This window comes from Heterocephalus glaber, unplaced genomic scaffold, assembly GCF_053883595.1.
Source record: "Heterocephalus glaber isolate CG9 unplaced genomic scaffold, H.glaber_assembly_v1.0 deba00000594, whole genome shotgun sequence".
In the NCBI taxonomy this organism is placed as follows: Eukaryota; Metazoa; Chordata; class Mammalia; order Rodentia; family Bathyergidae; genus Heterocephalus; species Heterocephalus glaber.
This window is the reverse complement of record NW_028258151.1, coordinates 28,502,000-28,526,004: the sequence shown is the minus strand read 5'-3', so window position 1 is coordinate 28,526,004 and position 24,005 is coordinate 28,502,000. Positions and strand designations below refer to the sequence as shown.

Sequence of the window (24,005 nt, the reverse complement as noted above, 5' to 3'; positions counted from 1 at the left end):
GACCCATCAATGCCCCTGCAAATTGGAAATGGAGACCCCAACTCACCCCTACTCATGCGGTAGGCTCTTGACATGTCATAGAAAAATAATTCAGGGCCCATCAATGGGAAAGATTTCATTAGGCAGAGGTAAATATGTACACACTCAGGGAATATAGAGTCTGAGTCGTCAACAAAGAGGTGCAGTATGCTCTGAGATCGTGTTCTGGAGGATGTCAGTCGAGATGTATGATCTAGCACTTGTATTCCTTGTGTTTGTCAGGTTACCATTAGTAGACTAGGCTAGAATGCCAGCCCTGTGCAGTTGTTTGGAGGTTGGAGTTATGCTACTCAATTCCTAGTGCTATTTCCTTAGGGATGAAAGTCTAGGATTTGTGAATCTGTAGTGCTGGGTGAGACCTTGTATGTGAGAGGCTGGGGCCGTGGGTAGTAAAAGAAAATTATCGATAGTCAAGGACTGTGGAATAGGTAAGAGTTTATTGATACAGCAGGCACATTCCAAGAGAGGAATGCACTGGCCAGGAGAAAAGTAGGGACTTTATTTGATTGTAATGTGAGGAGAAGTACGGGAACATCATCTCAGGAATGCATTCATCAGTTCATGGTGGTTCCATTGTTCATCCATCTCAGTTCTGAGGATATTCAAGTATAGTTTGCAGACGGAGTGATGTTTTCTTCCAGATAGTTCATTGTTCTTGGCATGGTTAAAAATAAGCTGTTCTTCCAAGCAGGATTAATTAACAAATATGGACAGGCTAATTAGAATTAGTGATGAAAGGAGTCAGAATTATATATGTACATAGTGCTTAAAGGGACTTTTGCATTGTATTGGGATAGGGAAGAAACGTTATTAAGACATGATAAGTGGTTAGATTATCTAGTGATATATATGTAGTTCTTATAGCTTGAAGGTTGAAAGTTAATATTTGACTACAGACTCACCACTCAGCTGCAATGTGGCCTTAAAGAAACAATGGTAAAATAACCATGATTTCCCACATATAGCATCAGAAGAAAAGTAAAGTTCAATAGACAGGTGAAAAGCACAGGCCCAATTTATAGGCTTATTATATCTTTAAGACTCTTGGGAATCATATGTGTATGTACTTGTGTGTGTGTGTGCAGTCAGATCTGGGGGTGCTCTACCATTGAGCTACACCCTGAACCTCTTTTATTTGATTTGATTTTTTTTTTTTGAGAGAGGGTCTTGTTAAATTGCCCGGGAAGAACTTGAAGTCGAGATCTTCCTTAGACCCCCAAAGTGCTAGAATTACAGTCCTGTGCTACCTGGCCTGAATTTATGACAGGAATTTTTGGAGTGGGTATCCTAGAAGAAGGAAAAAAAAACAGGCTCGGGTGGGGAAATAAAAGGATTGTAAACTTGAGTAACTTTTTCCCAAAGCTGCAATTTTAGAATATATAATTTTTAAATTATGACTTTTCCTTGCCTCTTTTCTACCTCTCTTAATCTCTTTGATTCTGTCTCTGTATTTATAGTGAAGTATATCATGAGGGAAATGTTTGCTTCTATAATCTAACAACATGGAAACAAAACAAAGTACTTTTGGTTTTGCTTTTATGTAAACAGTGATCTAAGAGTTCAACCCAGAGTTATTTTAAAAGTCAGAAGATATATTTTAGTTTACTTTAGTTACTATCTTTCTTTTTGGTACAAATGTTGGGGATGAGGGAAAACACATACTTCATTTCATATTTTCTTCCTGAAAGAAGATGAGGTGACTTTCATTACAGTTAAGTTAGAATGAACCTGTCATGTATATCACCTTGCAGAAGCATCTAAATGAAATGCCAATGTTAACATTTTCTACATCCCTTAATCACTACTGAGATTAAGAAACTGCAGAGTAAGCAAAGATAAAAAAATACTGAATATTTGAATGCAGTGGACCCTCAGATTACTACCAGCTTGACATACAAACAACTTGGGTTTTAACCCGAATTTTAGTTTTAACTTATGAACAAAGTCTTGAGTTATGACCCAAATGCCAGCCACTTGTGCTTAGAGATGGTCTCAGATACAGATTTAATCCTTAAAGAGTTCAGGAAGAAACATTACAACATCTTTCCTGTGTGAGGTTCATTGAGAAATCCTGGGCCAATGTCTCTCTAAGGACACTGAGATCTGCCTGTGTATAGGACAGAGACATTGAAGGCCTAAGATTTCATTGACCAACTTGAGTTACAACCATCCCTCAGGAATGAACTGAGTTCATAAGTCAAGTGTTCGCTGTATTTGGGAAAAGTATTGACACAGTACATGCATGGAAACTTGCTCCAGTGATCCTGGAAATTAAAACTAAAAATGCAACACATGAGTTTACAGGCAAAAGTTCTGAGAAGGAAAAAGAGAATAGGGAAGGGGCTTCAGCTCAAGGGAGAAAAGAGATGAAGGAGACACAGGTCTGACAGAGCTCAGAGAGGTTAGTTCATGAAAGTCCTCGAGTAGCTTTCATGGCTCTGCTGAACTGGGCTGGGAGCTGATAATTTTCCACTGGGTCATGAGTAAAGATGTTATTTTGAGACTTTTTCCTTATGTTTTTGGACAAGGGTTTCCAACCCCGGGGCCAGGGACCAGTGCTCGGCGAAGACCAGTTAGGAGCTGGGCCACACAGCCCCAGGTGAGCTGCAAGTGGCCAAGGGAAGCTTTGTCTGTACTTAGGCCACTCCCTTTGCTTAGGTCTCCCCTGGAGCTCCTCCTCCCACCAGATCAGCAGAGGCATTAGATTATCCAAGGAGTGGGGACTTTGGAGGGAACTGCAAACGTGGGGGACCAAGGTGCTGTGCTCCTTATGAGAATCTAATGCTGAAACCACCCTCCCTTCCGGTTCAGTGGAATAACTGTCTTCCAGTAAACTGATTCCTGGTGCCAGAAAGGTTGGGATCTGCTGGCTTAGGGGATCTGCTCTTTGGATATGATGTAGATCTGGGAGTATTTTCATCCTCGGAGACATGATGGCATGTCCCTGCTGTCACAGCACACTGTCCTTGAGAGAGTAAAAGTAGAGGTGAGGGAGGCAGAAGGTGCACTGCGCACAGCGTTAGCGAGGGAAGACTGAAAAAAGGACTTCACCTTCAGTGAGTAACAGCCTAGGGTCTGAGAATCCCATGTCTTGTCCAAGGAGTATACTCATCCAATTTCAGCATGGAGCATTCTCTTCCCTACTTTGTTTTTCCTTTTCCCATGGCTATTGATACAAAGTCAGGAATTGCGTGGCATGCACGTTAGAATTTTAACATAACTTAATAATTTCCAAATACCTCGAGTGATAGAATAATGAAAACAGTTAAAATAGTAACTACTATACTCAGTATAGAACACCAAGCCCTAAACGCAGCACTAACTCTACTATTTTACTTAATTCCACAAAAGAATACCCACAAAAGAGACAATATTATTATCCATATCCTGCAAGTGAGGAAAATAGTCCTCAGACTGGATTAATAATGTGATTGAAATAATGCTGCCAGCAGCATTGTTGATGAAATTGATTTGATTGTTCAGCAAACTTGAAGTTATTTTAATGAAATGAAATGGAATTGAGCAGAACAGAAAACTATTAAAGTGCATTACATATTGTAAAGTTTTATTAGTGAAGTTTTTCTTATAGTTTTTAGGAGGTAGGGGGAGTTGTGTTGTACTCTAAAATGAATTTCTTACTAGAAGATAAAATACAAAAAAACTACAAATCTCAAGGCAGCTAGTCTAAAAAATATTCAGCCCAGTATATTCAATATTTCGGTTACACAGTCTAAACCATATAAATATAATTTTCTTATTTTGTTTGTTCTCAGTTGGCTCAGAAATTGTGAAGGCCAGGAAGTATGACTCTTGCTTAGTATTTAAGCCAATTCCTTTGAATTTGAAGAATGGATAAGCTTTCTATGTAATCCTTGATGGCACATCTTCTTAGTGCCTATCATAGAGTAGAACATAAGTAGCCTACTCATTTGAGTTGTTTTGTTTTCCAGTCTTTAGGTTTCTTTCTTTCTTTTGTTTCCCAGAGGAGTCAAAGGTCATATTAATAATCACACATAATAAGTTTCAGGCTGTCGACACCTACTCATCCCATCTGTAATATGTGGACCTTTTATTACAATCAAATTATAAGAGTGTCCATGTACTGAGTGTTTCTTTGGTGAGACACCATGTTCAGGCATACACCCTACTTTTTATTGGCTTGGGTGTCTAAGATACATGATAAAAAGGTATTTTTTCACACATAAAGTAGCAACATATAAAAATACCAGGTAAGAAAACTAACAGGATTTTCAGCTGAAATGTACATAGTTCAAAGGGATGAAGCCAATATTGACTTAAATGAGAGTTAAAGAGGAGACTTGTGGAAAATGAATCTTAGTACACCTCCTGAGCCATCCCAGGGTATGGGTAAGATTGGTGCAATCTGGAGAATTTTGATATGCTTACTGGGTTAATGCATTTGAAAAATCAAAGTTGTCTTAACAAAGTAGTTGAGGAATGAAGTATTTAATTGCTGCATGATTCTCTAGAGGCCTATTGATATCATGCACATTGTCCTACTTGAGGATGGGTTACTAATTGGAAAGAGTCTATTTATGTAGTTATTCCAAAGAGCATATATTATGGAATGCAGGTGCAGTGGAACATGTCCATGTCTCTAGTATGGTATGAATGCTAATAATAAACCTTTGAAAGGCAAATTCTACCTTTTCCTTGAAGCCCATTTAGATACTTAGTGTCAGTTCACAAAATACTCTCTTTTTGCAAATCTGTGTAACATGCACATTGCTACATTATACTTAGCACTTACATATTATCTGATGTCTAAAAACATATTTCTGTTTGTGCATCTCACTATATAAACAGATTATAAATGTCTAGCTCCTCTTGGATTTTTCTAATCACATTCTTAATTCTTTGCACATGTTACATGATGAATACAGATTTGATAATTGGTTAACAGATATTAGATTTTTATGTGTGTCTAGAAAATAATTACCTATTGTCATATTTTCTTGCTTTCCTATGATACTCATTATAATCTACCAATTACTATGGCTATTTCTATACTTGGTACATTTACAGCTATAATTTTTAAAGTGTTTCTGGCAGATAGCGAGTTTTACTTCTACTTACACAACTCAGAATACTGTACCATGCACATTTTCTATGCCTAATAGATATTAAATATTTGTCCAATGTAAACTAAAGAGGCTTTTAAAAGTTAGCTTTATATTTATGCATGGAAATTTATTACAAAAGTAGTACATGGCTGAGTTCGGAGGGTTGGCATGAATTTGAGGCTATCCTGTGTTACAATAGTGAGTTCAAGGCCAGCCTGAACAACACAGTGAGGTCCTGTCTCAAACAAACAAACAACAAACAAAAAAGTAACACATGGACTGTTGGAAATTAAAGAAAACAAGAAACAGAGGAGAAGTCTTGTTATTCTGGAATCCTCATTCAAATAAATCAGCATTAATTAATTATAAAAGTTTATAACAGTGTAGTAAAAGAGATATGTATATCCAGTTGTCCTTCAAAGAGTAATTTTTTCAAACTCAAATAAAACTTTTTACATTTTTATCCTCTCATTCCCATATTCTCTTTCTAGTTAAAAGAGAATCATGCTAAAAATATTTTATTAATTATTTCTTAAATCAGTTATTGGATGGTTTGGACTTGCATATGTGTGGTTTAGTAATAATCACAATAGTACTAGTGGTAAAAATAATAATGATGAAGAGCTATAATTAGTTATATTTGCACATGCCTGTTATTTCCGCACTCTGTGTGGCTGAGGCAGGAGGATTGCAAGTTTGTACTCAGTTTGGATAATGTAACCACTTAACAAGAACCTGAGTCAAAATAAAAAATAAAATAAAAGGCTAGGAATGTAGCTTAGTTGAGGTCCTGTGTTCAATTTCCAGTCCTTAAAAAACAAAATTATTATAAGCTCTAATCATTTTTGTTTGTTGCTGGTTGTGTGCCAGACAGTGGCACAAATTTAGAATTCATCTAAAAACGCAATCCAATTTATTTCTCATGAACCTGTCCTGTGTGACAAGTTGCATTATTATAAAACAGAAAGATGAACACTTTTCCCAAGGTTAATACTTACTATGTGGTGATTTGAGATTCCATTAATTTACAGACTAATAGGAAAGAAAATAAAAGGACACAGATAGGTTTCTTACAAAATGGAATATGGCCAAGTGCTGTCAGAGAGATGCACGCATATATAATACTCTCAGGGCATTCATTCGCTTACTGGCTCATTTCATTTCTTTGTGTTGCTGTCTTCTTAATGTTCACAGTGCTGCTTTGGTTTTCAGAGCTTCAGGGTTGGCGGGTCCTTGGACCTGCTTCCGTGCCTTCAGCCAGTCCTAGTGTCAGTACCTTTCGATGACATGCTTGACAGCAGCTCACAGTGGTCTGTGGCTGAGACCCTTGCAGCGATAAATAGAGCTCCCTACAGGCACAGAGTATCTGGTGTTTGGTTCCTGTAAATGGAAAGTGAGCAAAAATTCAGTTTTCCTGTACCATCTGTTCTTGGTTTTACTTAATGTAATCAATTAAAATTTATGATCACTCTTTTTTTAAGAAGTTGGTGTATCTCTTAGACCATTATTCAGTGGCTGCCCATTTTTATGTCTTCTTTGAGCTTTAACAATACAGGTTGTTTTTTTCATAGTACTGGGGATGGACGGCAAGGCCTTCAGACTGAGCTCCATCCTCAGCCTTTTTAATTTATTTTATTTTATTATTTTTCTATGTTGTGACAAGGTCTTGCTAAGTCACTGGGTTGCTCAAGGTGGGCTTAAACGTGTGACCCTCCTGCCTCCTGCTCCAAGAATACTGAGATTGCAGATGTGCCCCACCACATGCAGATGCTTCTGAGGTTAGATGAATGTAACCATGTTAAGTGTTTAGGACAATGCACAATATATAAAACTCAATATAAATAGCACATCACAAAAATAATGGTACTAATAAAGTCATTCTTGTTTACTAGATGATGTAGTTTTTCTAGAATTCTTATTCTCCTGTTTGATCTGATTTTGTATACATAGTTTAGGTTTAGATAATGCCTTTCTTTATAATATATTATGGCTTATAGTACATAGTGAGTTAGGTTCACTTGTGTATATCACAAAATGAGTCCAATCAATTAAACTTTGCTTTAATTAGTAGGAACATTACGAGCATCCACTTCTGAATATGCAATCTCTGAGTTGTTCCTTGTTGCATTGTTAATCTAAATTTCCTTTTAAAAATCTAAACCATAGCTTCACTTTCTGATTTCCCGATAGGAAAGTGTAATAATGAAAAGAAGAAAGGGGATAGATGGAACTCATTTTTAAAAGAAGCCATTTCAAAGATATCACCCTATAAAATGATGAGAAATGAAAGGTAAGTAAATGTAGTTAACGCAAAACCAATGATCACGACAGAGCCCCCAAAGGCTGAATTTGTCATTTTTATTATGCATACACGCTCTTTGTTTGTTAACATAATAAAATTGTAATAAAATTTAAAAAGCTTTCACACAAAGGTCAGGAAAAGACAGACAGCTGATTCAGGGATGCTAAAACATGAAGCTCTCTGGAGTCTGGAGTCTCTTTTAAAGTAGATTTTGAACCACTGGTCCAGGCAGGGAGTCTTGCAGGAGGAAATGCATCTTTGTTTCTGGACAGGTTAAGATTGGACTCCCAGGATTCCAGTGAACCTTGAGGAGAAATCCCTGAGGCAGGACCCAGGCAGAGAGACTCACTGGACCCTGAGAAAGAAGAGGAAAAAACTTACCACCACCCTGGCTTGACTTTCAGTTGCTTTTCCCAGGCTGAGTAGGCCCGCAAATTTTCTCTTCTGGTTTTGCTTCCCAGAGGTTTCTACCAGCAGCCTCTGTGGTTCTGAAGTATTTTGATGAGATTCTAGTATCAACAAGGTGGAATACCAGGGGTACCAAGTGTTATTTAAAAATTTTCTCATCTTCTTGTGTGTTGCTTTCGGAGTGGCGATCTTCTAGCATGCAGTTTCAAGTCTTGCAGAATAATGACATTTTCATGCTGTGTGGAACCTTATGTTATCCAGTACATGCACCTCATTTTGGAGATCTAGAAACTCAGACTCTCAGAGGGAGGATTTGCCCCAAGTTACTCAGCTACTCAATGACAGACAACAGTAGACGTTCTGGTAACTTGTGTGGATGCTCTGGGTTTTTCTTTCCACCACTATAGACAGACATTGGGATAGGTCTTGAATGTAAAAATCATTCTTGTTCTAATATTTTAACTCTGGGATTTTTAAAGTTTCAGACACTTTTCCATTATACAAACACAAAGAGACATTTTACAAAAATGATTCATGTTTATGCCTAAGCAGCACTGTGAAGTATTTTGGTGTAGGCTGAAGTTCTGGTTAATATTCTAACTTGTGTACAGAGACTTATTTCAAAATGTGACCTAGATTTGGATGAAATCTTCTGAAAAATGCATCCTGATTTTCAACATGGCTGCCAATTGACTGTATTGTATCTTAACACTATAAATTCTTCCTAATGACAGTATAATACATGTTTAACATTATTATCTCTGTTGTTTTATTCATTGCTGAAAAATTCAGATCACATGTGTGAATCAAGCCACTAAAGAAGTCATGCTATAAAGGACTGAAATGCTGAAGTACGTTTTAGTTGGAAACTATTGCATGCATTTGATTTTGTTTTTTACTTCTTCAGAGCACACATTTTTGACAAATTGACAGTGATTCTTTTATGTAATCGCTGTTATAAAAGCTTTCATCAAGAGTATGCATGTTTAGTGTCACTGTGTAAGATAAGCTAGTATATGGCAGTCAAAAGATTCAAAAATAAGATAGACCTGAGCTTTTAAGTTCTTGGCTGCATGGATAAATCAACTATAATCCTATAATTCCTAATTTGGACAGTTGGTCAGTTATAAAGAAAAGCCTCTCATATTCGAATTACTGAGTGTGTGGAGTCTTGAATATTTATCACATAACCGATATGTGACAATTAGGCGTTGTGATATTCACAGGAATATCAGACAAATGAAGTAACATAAAGTTTATGAAAGAAATCTCTTTTTGCACTATGTATTGAAATAGATGGCCAGGGATTTAGCTCAGTGACACCATGCCTGCCTCTCAAGCTCAAGGCCTTGGGTTTGATTTCTGGTACCAAAAAACAAACAAACAAACATAGATGGATGCATTAAAAGACATTGATGTGTAAAGGATGAGAGGATGTAGGTAGCAGTCACTTTTTTTTCCAATAAAATTATAGCTTAGATCAAGAGGCTACCAGAAAGCAAGTAAAATATTGTAGCTAGAATATCCAATGCCCATGCTTCTTTAAATATTATCCCCATATAACTTACTTGGGGGTATTGTTAAAATGTAAATTGTCATTCAAGATGTCTGAGATGAGTTCTATGATTCTGGATTTCCTAAAAACTCACAAGTGATGCTAGTACCTCTCTTCTCTAGCACTTGACTAATCAGGTATTATGCCTTCGAGTTAATAGGTACGATCAATGGTCAGGTAAGTATCTTACCAAGAAACACACATTTGTTGAGGGTTTTAAATCAATGGAGTACCATCCAGCCTCCTAGTCAACCACCTTGCCACATCATGAAAGAGCTTTAGTACATTTCCTGGTTTTATTATTTAGTGTTGAGAAAGCACTCAGCTTCTACTGCATAGCTGAGCTTTCTGGCTGACAGAAAGAAGGAAAGTGGGGGTTATATACATCAGAATTAGGAATAAACAGGATGCAGAGAGCCTACACATTGACTAGGCAGGAGAGTTACTACTTGTTTCTTTACAAGGACTTATTTAATAGCGTGCCCGTTAAATAAGGCAATGGATTGAATTCTGAATGCTGCTTTAAGAATTTTGGATATGTGACCAATTATCTTAACTCCTCTCTCTGCACGGTGCATATTTACATTGAGTTAGGTCACTCACTTTTCTATAATAAATGTGAATACGATGAAGCCATGTGAGATTTTCTTTTCTTTTGTATATATTAAATTAAATTCAGTAAGTATCCACTGGTTATGGGCTTACAAAGTAATGAATTAGGCATCGTGAGGGTCATCGTTACCAAGTGTTCTCAGTTTGCCTATAGAGGATACAGACATAAATACATTGTATATCTAGGAAATATATATATATATATATATATATATATATATATATATATATGAGCTTAAAAAACACTAGATAAAAAATAATATGCTTGGAGATCTAAAAATCTGAAAGAAATTGAAATCAGTTCTGCCAGGGAATTAGGAAGACTTCGTGAAGGAAGAAGAATTTTAATAGGGATTTGGAATATGGCCATTTATCTAGAGACAGAAAAATAGCTTTAGAGAAAGTCTTTTTCAGGGTGTATGTATATAAATGGAGAGCTAAATGGAGAGACATGTTGGTAAATTTCACTGAGCTCCATGCTGGGATTAAAATGTCATTCTTTGGAATTTGGCCTGAAGCCAGGTCTTGGTGTGAGACAATTGGAGGGAAAGGGTGCATCTTAGGGTGGCATTTCAGCTGGGCATTCTCTCCAACTTTATTATTATTGTTTTCAATGGGTCTAGTTCCCTGGACTCTGCAGAAAGACCAGTTTTATACAAACATTTCCCTTTAGCGTATGACTCACAGCACGTCAGTAGGTACATGAGTAGGTAAAAGGGAGAAATAATTCCAAATCTTAAAAACGAGTGTTCATATTGTCTCATTTACTCATTATGTGTTCTTTGCAATGTTGACACTCAGACATGAGAAGGATTTTCATTTTTCTAACTTCAGTGAATTTAAAATTTTTCCAATAAATTTTTATCACAATAGTTGCTTTGGAGTATTGATCAGTCATAAACGATCAGCTCTACTTTGATAGGGTGGTACTTAGCCATTAAAATAAGTGATTCTGCAGTCCTTCTGATTCCTCATCATCCCATATGGTGCTGTTTCCTTGACAGGATGGGGCAGGAGTGTTATCCAGCATCTCCAGAATCAATGCAATTTCAAGATCAAGTGTCCTACATTGAAGATAATCAAAGAGCACTAACCATTATTAAAGCCAGATCCATGTCAGGTATCTGGGTAGAGGAGGGATTACAGTTGAGGAACCAGGGTGTGAGGTGTTTATTCTTTCTGGAGATTGACCATGTTGGCTGAGACTGCCTTAAAGATGCAATAAACGATGTGAAAATACCACTCCATCTCCTTTATCACCCACCCTTGGAAGATAATATCTTAAAAACACAAATGAACAACACAAAACAAATGCTGCTTTATAAACTTTGGATCTTTTTGAGCTCCACTGAGCAAAACAATGTACCATTGATGCTAAATTTTTTCTAAATTTATCTGAGTTAATTAAAATCCAGGAAATACTTTTGAGTCTGTATGGCAGTTAGGATGGAGTGTCTAATTGGATTGGCTTTGTGCTCTGGGCTGGGGATTGAGGGAGCACACTTCTGGGTGCCTGGATGGGACACCAAGACACGGATTGGGGCCTAGCTCTGGCCCCTAGCTCTTTCCTCTCTGGTGCAGTTTCCCTGCTCTGCTTTCTTGCCCTGGAGAACTAAGTGGCTTTGCTCCTGCTGCCATCATGGTCCCACTTTGGAGTCACTCCACTCAGAATGAAAAACTTCTGCAACACCGAGCTAAATGAAATTGTTCTTCCTTCAAATTGTGTGTGTTGGCTTTTGTGACCCAGCAAGGGGAAGCTGAGTAATATATGATGAAGCTAATTTTTTTGTAAACGCCATTCAGCCAGGGCTGTTCCCAGTTCACTTCTCATCCTTTGCCATTGTGTCTGCCATTGCTTACCTTCTGAACTTCCCTCCCCTTCACATTCCGTCTTTGGCAGTACAGTATATTGGTAAATGCTGATTATTTGTAAATGATGCTGTTGATACCAAACTATGAGTAAAAATCTAAATTTCATGGGCATAGATACTTCATGCTGTTAGAGGTTTTGATGATTATCTAGCATTCAGTTTCTGTTCTGTCTTTTTCAGTTTAAAACAAACAAACAAACAAACAAACAAACAAAGAATTAAGGGCCGGGGATTCAGCTCAGTGGTTCCACCGCCTGCCTCGCAAGCAGAAGGTCCCAAGTTCGAGGCCCAGTACCAAAAAATAAAAAATAAAAAAATAAAATAAATAAACAAGACATTGAAAAGAAATACGAGGAGAGTAGCAAGGAGTGTTAGAATAAGAGAAAGGGAATGAAGAAATGAAACCAACATTTACTGAGTGAAGTTACACACTAGATACTTCCCTAGGTTCTATAAACATGTAAAGCTACTTAATCTTTGCTACCGAAAGTGGTGGTAGGTCCCATGAAAGTACCATGCTGTCTTTTTCAAAGCACCTTGAACTATCCCAAGATAAGCGATTTAGATTAAAGGCAGAAGAAATATGGGAATTGATTAAAAGTTACAGATCCACTACCTTCCAAACAGATTGATTGTTTTTTCCATTCACCTTGAACCTAACATATATAGGCTGCTTGATGGTGGTAATAATGTTTTTACATGGATATGACCTGTCTATGCATAGTCAGCAATACAGAATTGTGCTCAATATTGCCTAAGCTGCTTAGAGGGCTGATATATGGCTTGTACATGCTAAATAAGCATTCATTGCTTTTTAAAATAAATCAAATGAATGGTTGTTTCTTTTTCTTTGTAATCTATATCCATGGGTGTTCCCAGGAAGTGTTTTCAGCTCTGCACGTTTGCTTTTTAAAAAACTACATGTTAAACACTAACTGGGTACAAGACACTGGGTGCAGAGTTGTATTAGTTAGGATTTGCTGAAATCTGCCACAATAACAAACCCACCCTGAAGTTTCAGCAGACTAACACAAACAAAACACAAGAGGTTTTTTGCAATTAAAGTCAACTGTGGCCTTTGCTGTTCCCCAGGGCAGCCCGTTCTTGAGGGATACAGCAGGTAGCCAGTCTGCTTCAGTGTTAAGGCTGTTCCTTCTCCATATGTGCCTTCTAAATACTTTGCTAGCATATGGGAAAGAGACCTGAAGGTGTCTTTGGGGATTGTGACTTCCATAGCCTACAACTGGCAGGCTTTTATTCTCCTCAGAATCCATTCATTCACAATATCTGGCCCAACCTAACCATCACAGTTGTCATGGAAACAGAGGGGTCAGGGAGGTATACTCTGTGCCTATGGAAGAATCAGCAGATACCAGTTAATACTTCTGATATATCACAAGTTCTTGGAAGAATAAAAATTAAGTTCAAAGAGTTATCTCCTATGAGAGCTACACACTCATAGGAGGAAAACAAGAATTATACAGTAGTATTAGTTTGGTGGTCCAACTGGACAGGGCCTTTAGCTCCTTATGTCAGCAGCTGCTGTTGTCTTTAGAGAGCTCCTTTCTCATCTGAAATAATTAAGTTGAGGTTTAAATATGCCTACCTTCTCTCATGCTCATGATGCTTGCTTTATCCTTAAATGGAGGTCAAAATGTGTTTCAAAACCAAACCTAGGTCTTACAGCCTTTCTTTTTCTTTTTCTTGAGGCCTTGGCCTTATAGCAGCTGTTTTCTCAGAGAATGAAGACAATTTTCCTTGCTCACTGTGTCCCTGGAGTCCTGAAGGGCAGACTGAAACCGTGCACCCTAGCAGCCCATTCTTGGCTGGGCACTAGTTCTTACAGTGTTTCAGCCTGGATGACTGGCAAGGGCAAATATTGAGACAATTTTCTGGTATGAGCAATACAAAACAACAAAGCATAGGCAATTGGAGAGAACTACATTTCAAGGGGACTTAAGTATAAATAAAGTAAGGAGGCTGTGCAAATTCTTTAGGCTTGAGAGACTGAACAGGTCCAACGAGTTGGGTTGTGGATTACATAATGTCAGAATCTAGAGATATTTTTCTTGTATTTAGTACATATCTTTCTATAAGGAGTATTGTGTTGATGAGCAAGGGATGGGAGAACAAAAGCCTATACCCATTTTTGAATGCTGTTCACATAGTACAAAGAATTTTCACTATTTGCATCTTGTTTATAACTGTAAAGTGCCTTATCTAAAACTGTTTGGGTTTTAACTGTCAGTTGTTTCTTTTCAACAATTTGTCACCCTGTCTTAATCTTCAAAGTCCATTGACTTTAATGTTATTTAACATTATGTGCACATCATGGATTTAGTTTGGCATTTAAACATATTATGATGTTAATGAATGTTTTCAGTGAATCTCGAGAAGTAGTATAATAGTTTTAGGAATTTAAAAATAAAATATAATACAAAACTGGGTGAATTACACAAATAATCCTCATGAGAATAGTGATAGGAATATTAACATTAATTGGGCATTATTTTAATCCAGATAACTAGCTAAGAAATTTAGAGGCATATTTTTTTTCTTTTGATACTGAGGATTGAACTCAGGACCTTGTGCTTGCAAGGCAGGTGTGGTGCCACTGAGCTAAATCCCCGGCCCTAGAGGCATATTTTAATTTAATGTCTATAATTATGAGAATAGACTATTATTAACCCAATCTAATAATTCGGGCTTAGGTGGAAATTAAATAAATTATCAAATCACATATGATAATAAAACCTTTTTCTGACCTATTTAGAGTTAGCCTACACTTGTCCTGCTCAACTATATATTCTAACTTGGATTTTTTTTTTTTTTTTTCTTTTTTGGTACCAGGGATCGAACTCAGGTCCTTGCGCTTGTGCAACAGGCAGCTGAACCACTGAGCTAAATCCCCGGCCTAACTTGTACTTTAAAAGTATATTTTCACAGAAGTGGTATAGTCAGTAAAATTTGGAAATTACTGTCAAACAGTGAGAAGGTGTTCAGCTTTTATGCAGAAGTCTCCAATGGAAGAATCCACTACTTCTTGCCATGTTTCTCAGCTGAGAGAAATCTCGCCAGACCCTCCAGGGGATGTTTGGTAAAGTGCGCAGACTAGCAGGTTGGTTGTCAAGTGTGAGAGGTGAGGCTTCCGGCGCCCCTTGGTTGGACAGGCATCAGTGATGTGCTAAACACCCGCATTGCACAGGGCAGCCCCCAAAGCTGTCTTAGTCCCTACAGATTGTCAAAAGTGCTGGGTCTACATGTGCGTCAAAGATTTTTCTCTTACCATATAGGTGAGCTCTTGTGTAAGTAGGAGCTTCGTCTTTGGAATGAGTGGATCTGGGGCTCAGGGGTTTTTGTCTACAACTTAACACTGTCAGCTAACCTCTCCAAGTCTCAATTTAAAGACTTATTAATTAAAAATAAGGATAACACTTACCAACATCTTCTGTAAAGATTAAACGAGAGAATATGTACAATAGTCCGTGGTAATGCCCCGAGGAACAATAATTCGATCTGAGAAAATCATAAACATTGGTTAAACATAATTGGTAATTCTCTTGGGACCCTTAAAGTTCAGGGAGTGTTAAAGAGTTGCTTCCAACCTGGGTGCCTTTGCCCATGGCTGTCATCACAGCTACTCGTAAGCCTGAAGAAGGAGAATCTCAAATTCAAGGTCAGCCTGTGCAACTAAATGACATCTTTTCTCATAGTAGATGAATCTGGATATGGTGGTGCACACCTGTAATCTCAGCACGCTGGGAGGCTGAGGCAGGAGGGTTGCAATTTCCAATCCAACCTGGGCAACTTCAGTGACTTAATAAAGTCTTGTCCGAAAAATAAAAAAAATAAAATAAAATAATAAAAATAAAGGGTTAGGAATGTAGATCAGTGTGAAGACTCTAGGAGCCCAGTACCACGAAACAAATCAAAACCAAAAACTAATTATTTAATTAATTAAAACAAATAAATGAAAATGTCTAGAGAGGAAGCTCAGTGATAGCCCGTAGGTTCAATCTTCAGTACCACAGTGTCGGGGGGGGAGCTGCCTCCAGATCACCTGGTGTTTTGCATCTTGTTTCCACTACTTCCTGTACCCAACAAATGCCTGACTTTGGACGAAGGCCTCAGAATTATTTTTAAACTGAGGGCAACAGTTAAAATGTATCTTCTGTTTTTGTGAACTTTAAATGAGCAAATATATTTAGAACAGTGTCAACTACTTAGAAGCATATAATGTTCCCACTTATTATTTATATACTTAATATTGTTAGATAAGGCATAACATAAATTAAATTTTCTAAGGAACTGAAAACCAAACCTTGAAATACCAGTGTTTTATTTTAACAATTACAATAATGAAAATACTTTTCTTTATTTATTTTAATGAGCTCTTGCTTATTCAAAAGTAAAAACCAAATATGATTTAAAATTTTAGTATTAACTTAAGATCTTTGTAATAATACTGTTTTCCGTATTGGACTAAGGTACATGAAGCTTTCAGAACTATTGAAGTCTGAGAATTTTCCTATCTTTAGACTACTGGGTTTTCTCATTCTTTTGCCTGTTCTTCTTCTCTTAAATTTTGCTTTTGATTAATTTTTTATCAAAACCAGCTTGTTAGTCTAATACCTTCTATCTTGCCTTTTCTAAATACCTGCATTTTATCAAGTGATCAACACTGTTTATTAAGCATCTGTGCTGTGTTCTCTAAGGTGCATTAGTGGACAAATTAAAATGATGCTATCTTAGGGTTTCTATTTAACAGAGTAAATATTAAAGAAAGAATCCCTATTAAATAATCATTCATTCAAATGTGAAATATGCTACAACTGAGTAAAATCAGTTGTTATATTTAGGGACAAATCCTTCTTATGTGGGATGTATGGCATGGGAAGGTGATCAAAACTGATTTGTTCCCACCTTCATAGAAAACTGATCATTAAGTGGCAACCTAAAAACTGAGGGCATTAGGAGGTCAAAGGGAATGTGCACTACAAGCACAGTGTGTAATGTCCTGATTCTGGACAGGAAGACACTAAACAAAGGAACTCTTTAGAGTTCAGTGTTGCAGTGTGTGACCATGGTAGTGTGGAGGATGAAAAGATTACTTGGAGATGAGACTTGGTCCAAACATGGAGAGGCCCACAGTGACTGTGCTCACAAGAGCAGCCAGTGTGAGGGTTTCTCCAGGGAACAGCCATGAACCTAGAACTCTCTGGCTTTTGTTGCAAGGATGTATAAAAGAAAAACAGCAATGATCAAAGAGGTCTACTACGTGACATTCTTTAAGTTAAACTAAGCAATTTATTGGGCAGAGGGAACAACAATGGCCAAACCTAGCATGCTTCGCTAATCTGAATCCCTGTTGTTTTCAGCACTTTGGTTTCATGGGCTGCGTACATTTGTCCCATACGTCTTTCCGTAATCTTTAACCATACACTCCAGGGCCTACATGCTTTTGCCTCATAGGCCCCTTCATAACTTGTAATCATTCATTCCTCGAACCCAGGCCTCCGCAGTTCAGTGTGGTGAGAGACAGAGAAAACACCCGACCTGATGGTGGCACCTCCAACATTCATGGTCATCTCAGGTATGTAGAATACTACATTCCAAGCTTTATCCAGTCAGTAGACAGTGGCAATGCATAGAAAGTCTAGGCATTCTGAGTGATGTTATAGATTTTCAGGCACAGAATGACTTTGGAATTAGGAAAGAATAGAAGCAGAGATACCATTTAGCTACTGCAGGAGTCTAGGCAAGATATAATAAATTCAGTTAAAATTGGGTCTCTGTTAAAAGTAACCAGTCATTGGGATAAAAGACTTGAAACTTCTTCATAAGAGGAGGCTTGATATTTAGCTAATGAATTTAGAAAGATGGAATGCTTTTTGCTTTTTTATCTTCTACCTTGTTCTTGTCCACATTCTAGAGGATTCCAATTGATGAATAAACATCTCTTCTGAAAGAGGGAAAATACAAATATAAAGTAATAATAACAATCAAATTATATTTATATTGTACATTAAAATAATATATCATTGCATTTGATCAGCAAATTTCCCTAACAAGTAATTCTTGCTCCCATTGTCCCTAGCAAGAATATGGTCCAAGTTGATGTTTCTTAATTTATTGGCAGTAGGCAATTTCTGCCTCATTAAGTTTTTATGCATAACAGAGATTTTCATTTGTTCTTAAGAGAAAGTTGAAATTGAGCAGAGATAGTCTTCCAGTTTGTTCTTTTGCATTTTTGAAGGGGATATATGAAAATGTTCCCTCCTCTGTTCCTGTTTTAACACTCTTCTCTTAATTAAAAGTTCAAAACTTTACATGTTTAAATAAAGAGGTTAGCTATATGTAGGCATGCAAACTATAGGCTATGCAAAATATGAATTGCATAAATACTAAATATATATGTACATGCAGCCACGCCCCATAGGATCTTGAATACCACACTTAGGAAATTGAACTTTTTCTATTTTGAACATCTATAATACCTGTTTACATGTCTACTTCTAAAATGTGCATGTGTATCTAATCCACTTACGAAAGAGATATAAAACTGATTTCTCATAGTGTGAATAGGTCATTCAAATGAGATAATGTATACAAGGTATTTGATTTAGCAATTGGCTCATAGTAAGCATTTAATAAATTTTAAATGTGTAAATTTTATTTCAAAAGAATTTTCTTTATTACAGATTGACTAAATAATATAAGAACATACATTGATAATATAAGGTTATATATATATATATATATATATATATATGTATGTGTTTGTGCATACACTGTATTAGCTATGGACTATTTTAACAATGATACCGTCATAGTGCTATTCAAAATAGCAAGTAGTTCTACAGCTACCTTTGGAGAAATAAGTTTGAGTTCATATTTTATTAGGATTACTTATCGAAGAGTAGTAGCTACGAAGATATGACTTCACCTTAGCTGAGAGTCTCAACCAGATTTTACATCCTGCTTTTCCTTATGAATGCATTCATTCTGTTTCTCATGATATTTAGCGAATAGTATCTACATCTTCTCTATTCTGTACCACCCACCATAATCTACTGTCAGAATTTTATAATCTAGAGGGGAACAAACACAAAAGCAAATAAGTTCAATAAAATGATGTAACCAGTATGCAAGACAGTGTCCTTTCAAAGTAAGAGGGCATGTACTCTTTTAGAAGAGATACAGTTTATTATACTGGATATATATACAGTTTATTATACTGGATATATAAACTAAATAGAGAAAAACAGAAAGTAAAGGAACAAACTTAAAGCAGCATTTCTTTCTGGAGATCTTTATTTTATCCATTTTCTTGCTTTCATCTACCACCTACATGCTGCTAAAGATGTTCAAATGAGGCTGAAGATTTCACTCAGTGGTTCCGAAGCCTTCCTCACAAGTGCAAGGACCCGAGTTCGATCCCCGGTATAAAAAAAAAAAAAGAAAGAAAGAAAGAAAGAAAGAAAGAAAGAAAGAAAGAAAGAAAGAAAGAAAGAAAGAAAGAAAGAAAGATGTTCAAATGATTATCAGTAATTGCTATTACTTTCTCTTACCCCAGAATCTTATTTCCATCTGACTTTTTGGTAATCTGTAGGTAGATGTTCCATAGATATTTCGGATTCATTCCACTTAAAATAAATCCATTGTATTCCTTCCTCTCATGAAAATTGTATTCTGTCCTATGTTTCTAATATTGGCCAAATGTATCAGCAACCCAAAAAAATCACCGTACGTAGAAACTGGGAGTCGCTGTCAATGTTCAGTGTCTGCCTACACCCCACAACTAATTGGTCATCAAATCCTATTCAACTTTTGCAAAATTTCTTTTTTATCTCCTGGGTAAACACATTCACACACCCCTCATGCCCCAAATTAGTAGGATAAGAAAGTGATTTCAAGTTGCTAAGCAGCAACAGTGGCAAAGAGAGCTCAGAATATTAATCATTACTTGGTTGTCAAGTTTGAACACTACATTTTCTCTCTTTCTGTGAGTGCAAAATGACTCAAACATGGAATAATAGTTTTAAATATTATTGATTTGTAAACTTCAAAAAGATTCTCATTTCCATCTCCACCCTGACATACTTGCTGAATATTTTTTCTTCCCATTACTGATACTCTTCCAATAGTAGTTCCACCTATGAATTTAAGTCTTTTCAAATGTTCAGCAGCTCAGAACATGGATAAAAGATTTGTACTGCAGTTCATGCTTAGAGAAACATACAGAATTTTTAATTTTTTATCATTGAACAGAAATATTGATATCCCAGCCATCATAATAATAAAAGACACCACAAATTGGCACTGATCATTTTTTGTTTCTCAATACTCTTAAAATTTTCTTCTTAAATAGTCACTTGTTAAGTCAGAAGTCAAAACCCTGTGAAGTATTCCATTCTATTCTCTCTTGTATGATATAAAGAAATGTGTCGTATAGATATCAGTGTACATCTAGGTCTTTAAGTCTACGAAAATGTTCTAAATTCCTAAGTTAAATACCATAAAATAAGAAATATGGTAGCTCTTTTCTTTCTTTAATGTTTGATGTGTCTTTTAAATGGTTTGATATTAACAAATATGTTGGTAGGATTAACCTGTAATATTAATATTACAGATTAAAATGAAAGCTTGTAAATGTCTTTTAAAGTGAGTTTTATGTGGTACAAAGCAATAGCTACAGAGGAAAAGGCTGCAAGGAGGGGAAGGAATAGATAAATGAGACAATTGTTCTTTGAATAGGTAGTAAAAAAGGGAAAGTTAAATTTACTTTGAATATTTCTTAGGTAAAAGGGTTGTTCATTTCTGAGTTCACAAGTGACTGTTTTTCTCTCTTTTTGAAAGAATTAATACTTCTAAGGTGGGTTAATATTTTACACCATTTTTCGTCCTGCACATACAATGTCATAGCGATATGGGTATTTATTGGTCCTCAGCTCAAATGAGGTTTGCTGAGGAAATAGATTTAGTGCAGCCAAGCATCGTAAACTGGTCATTTCCCATAATATCAAGGGAAAATGCTGGAAATGGAACTTGCTGTCATCTTTATCAATATGTTTTCATATTTAAAATTTAGAGAAAAACAATGGAACCAGAGGAATGTCTTGTGATTTGCAAATCTAAAGCTCTTGAGTATACACAAAAGTTATAATATTTTTAAAAAGATGATTTGTGAGCAACATCTTACAAGCCAAGAATTATTGTTAGTGATTGCTTATAATTCATGGTGAAGCAATTTGCAAAAACATGACTGCTCGCCATTATGTTACATTTATTCTGCTTTCTGTAAAGTATATGAGCATAGAATTGTTTTTATAGTATAATGGCTTTCAACATGGAAGTATAGGGAAAGTTTATGACCTGTTCCCCCTCTTCCTCTAAGAGAGATTTGTTTCATTTTGAAGATTTTTTACAAAAAGGCTACTATCTTAGTATATGTTGTAGTTTCCTTGGAATGAAGTTCAAACTGTAGTTTGTTCATCTTTGCCAATTTATCTGGAAGCCATGGAAACATGGGCACATATGGGAATCAAAATTGAGATACTTTACCCCCTCTGGAAGAATGCCCTGCTTTAAATGTGGAAGTTGCTAGGTAAATGTCATAATCTGCCTGATAATGTTTAGTTGAGAGTAGCTAATAGGACTCTATTTGGAAGAGATGATTAAAGGAAATGGGAAAAGAATGAGCAATGAGATAGACATGAATTAATGGAAAGAGAAAGGTCATTTGGCAAGAATATGAAGGCTAGAGTCAGAAGGACCTGGGTTTGAATCCTCCGTATTATTGGCCATCACTTATCTCAGATTGTTTCCTGGAAAACAGCAGTCATAAACCTAACATGAGGTACACACAAATTCTATCTGGATTGTGTGGGTTAACATACAGCTCATCATACTCATTAAAGGACAGGAAAAACAGGACTGCCCTGAGTGGTGGACCTTGTCCCCTTGGTAACAAATTGTTTTTAAGTAAATTTATATCAGCCTTCTTATTCCTCAAATAAGGTGTTTAGAAATCTGTGGTATTGTGTGGTGCCTCCCCTCCCCCATCTTCTATTCTTTCCTTCCCTTTTTAGTACCTATTGTTTCCAAAGTTTATATAACTGCAACCCTCTGCTCTCCACAAGGAATAATTGACTCAAGAATGCAGAGGCGTGCTCCTGCATTCAAATGAGAAGTTGCAAACCTTCATCAACCTAAGGCTTTGTTCCTCTCTCCTCCCTCGCCCTCCTCTCCTTTCTGAAAACAAACAAACTTGAGATTCAGTTCTGTAACCTTCTGAACCAGATACATACCTTAATATTTGGAAGGGGAACAGTGTCAATGGTAAACTCACTGACCTAATTCTGACTTCACAAAACAGTTGTGTTTGAAGGAAGAGAGAATGGAGGTGCAGGTAGGCAGAAAGCTGTCATCCTCATAATCATCGCCTTCAACGGAGCATTGCCTACCAATACAGAACTAGAGTTAAAGATGAGTTTTACATGGCACCAATCATCTATGAGTAGGAGGAGAAGAAATATTTGACTTAATTTTCAAACTGGTTTCATTTTCTAAAGATTTTTGCCCTAACAAATTATGTACCTTACCTGTCCACTGTATCTTCTGATCCAGTTCATTTGCATGTTGTACTTTCCCTAAATCTTTTTTTTTTTTTTTCCTTTGCAAACTGAGCAATCTTCTTGGGAGTGCTTGGATTCTTAGTGGTCTAAGTTTCAAAGTTTGTATCTTTTCTTGGCAACTTATGTATAATGACAAGAGAATAACAGCCTTTGGGGGTCTCAACCTTTTTGGGAGGTGAGATTTAATTAATGCATGCTGTAAGATCTTCCAGCATCCTAAGAGAAAAGCCTGTAAATCAGAGAACTGCCATTTCCCTAATCTTAAATGAATTTCTACTGAGCTAATTGACATTTAAAGGCATATCGAAATACAAAATGTGCAGCATGTGTATATAGGACGTGTGATCACAAAGTACCGTGAATGTTTAAATTTTAAAAATTATCACGGTAAAAGACAGTACCCCTCTCATAATACTCTCCCTTGTTTCAGAACACATTGTCACATTACTCTTGCCACTTTCTGAAGCAGTTCTGGAAGTCCTCTTTCCTGAGTGTCTTTAGTTGTGCTGTTCTGGCTGCTTTGATGTCTTGGATCAATTCAAAATATTTACCTTTCATGATGGTCATTTTGACTTTGGAGAAGAGCCAGAAGTTTCACAATCATGTGCCAGATCAAGTGAAAAAGTGGAAGAAGACCCTATAAGGCTTTTATAAGCCTGCTTTTCTGTTGGATGGCACTGGGCATCCGCATTCACCATATTTGTTATCATACCTTCTAAACACATTCACAATAGGAGACTTCCAGAACTGCTTCAGAAAGTGGCAAGAAAGATGTGTAAATGACTGGGAGGATTCCTAGGGGAATTCATGACAATAGGTCTTTAATCGCAACAATTTTTATTTACACACAGAGTGTACATTTTAGTCAGCCATTGTACATTATGTATGTACTGGTTATACACTGCATTTTAAACCTGTATGGTAAATTAACCTTTCCCTCCATGTGACACCTTTAAAAACTGAGGCTCAGAAAGAATCTTCCAAAATCACAGTGCTTATTAGGGCAAAATACTAGTGTAGAATTCAGATTTGTTAGGTACTGTGCTGTGTGTATTATGCAAAATACGCATACTACAGATGTTCTCTCTCTTTCTTTTCTTTCTTTCTTTCTTTCTTTCTTCCTTCCTTCCTTCCTTCCTTTCTTTCTTTTTGGTCCTGGGAATCGAACTCAGGGCCTTGCATTTGCCAGTCAGTCACTGCACTGCTGAGCTACATCCCTGACCCTACACTATAAATGTTCTATGTAAAAATCTATGGAATTTTACCAAAAACTGAAGGAGAAATGGTTTGTGAATAGACTGAAACCACTTTTAAAAATAAACAGTCTTATGACTATGTAAAAAGGTTGTAAATAGCTTTTCATTCCACTGGACACAGGAGAAGTTATGGACTTGATTTTAAGGCTATCCTAGGAAATGTTACTGGCAAAAGTCCATGTTCTTTGTCAGACAGCAACAACCATCCATGATTGGAGTTGGATTTATTATTGTAGTGGTA

The 24,005-nt window shown here is 36.6% G+C and overlaps 1 protein-coding gene across 32 annotated transcripts in view; it reads left to right on the top strand.

Annotated features, from left to right (window-relative positions):
- The window catches only part of Lrrc4c (leucine rich repeat containing 4C), a 1,178,862-nt gene that overhangs the window by 1,060,806 nt on the left and 94,051 nt on the right, over nt 1-24,005 (top strand). For 20 of the 32 annotated variants that reach the window (XM_087205626.1, XM_087205622.1, XM_087205625.1 and 17 more), the window contains one exon: nt 7,314-7,413. The exons of 6 other annotated variants lie outside the window; for them this stretch is intronic. The gene's annotated coding sequence lies outside the window, so the exon portion shown is untranslated. Of the gene's footprint in view, nt 1-7,313; nt 7,414-8,625; nt 10,182-10,250; nt 14,990-16,305; nt 17,465-24,005 lie in introns of those variants that run through there. 6 more of the 32 variants (XR_015448996.1, XR_015448995.1, XM_087205632.1 and 3 more) reach the window with 3 other exon arrangements.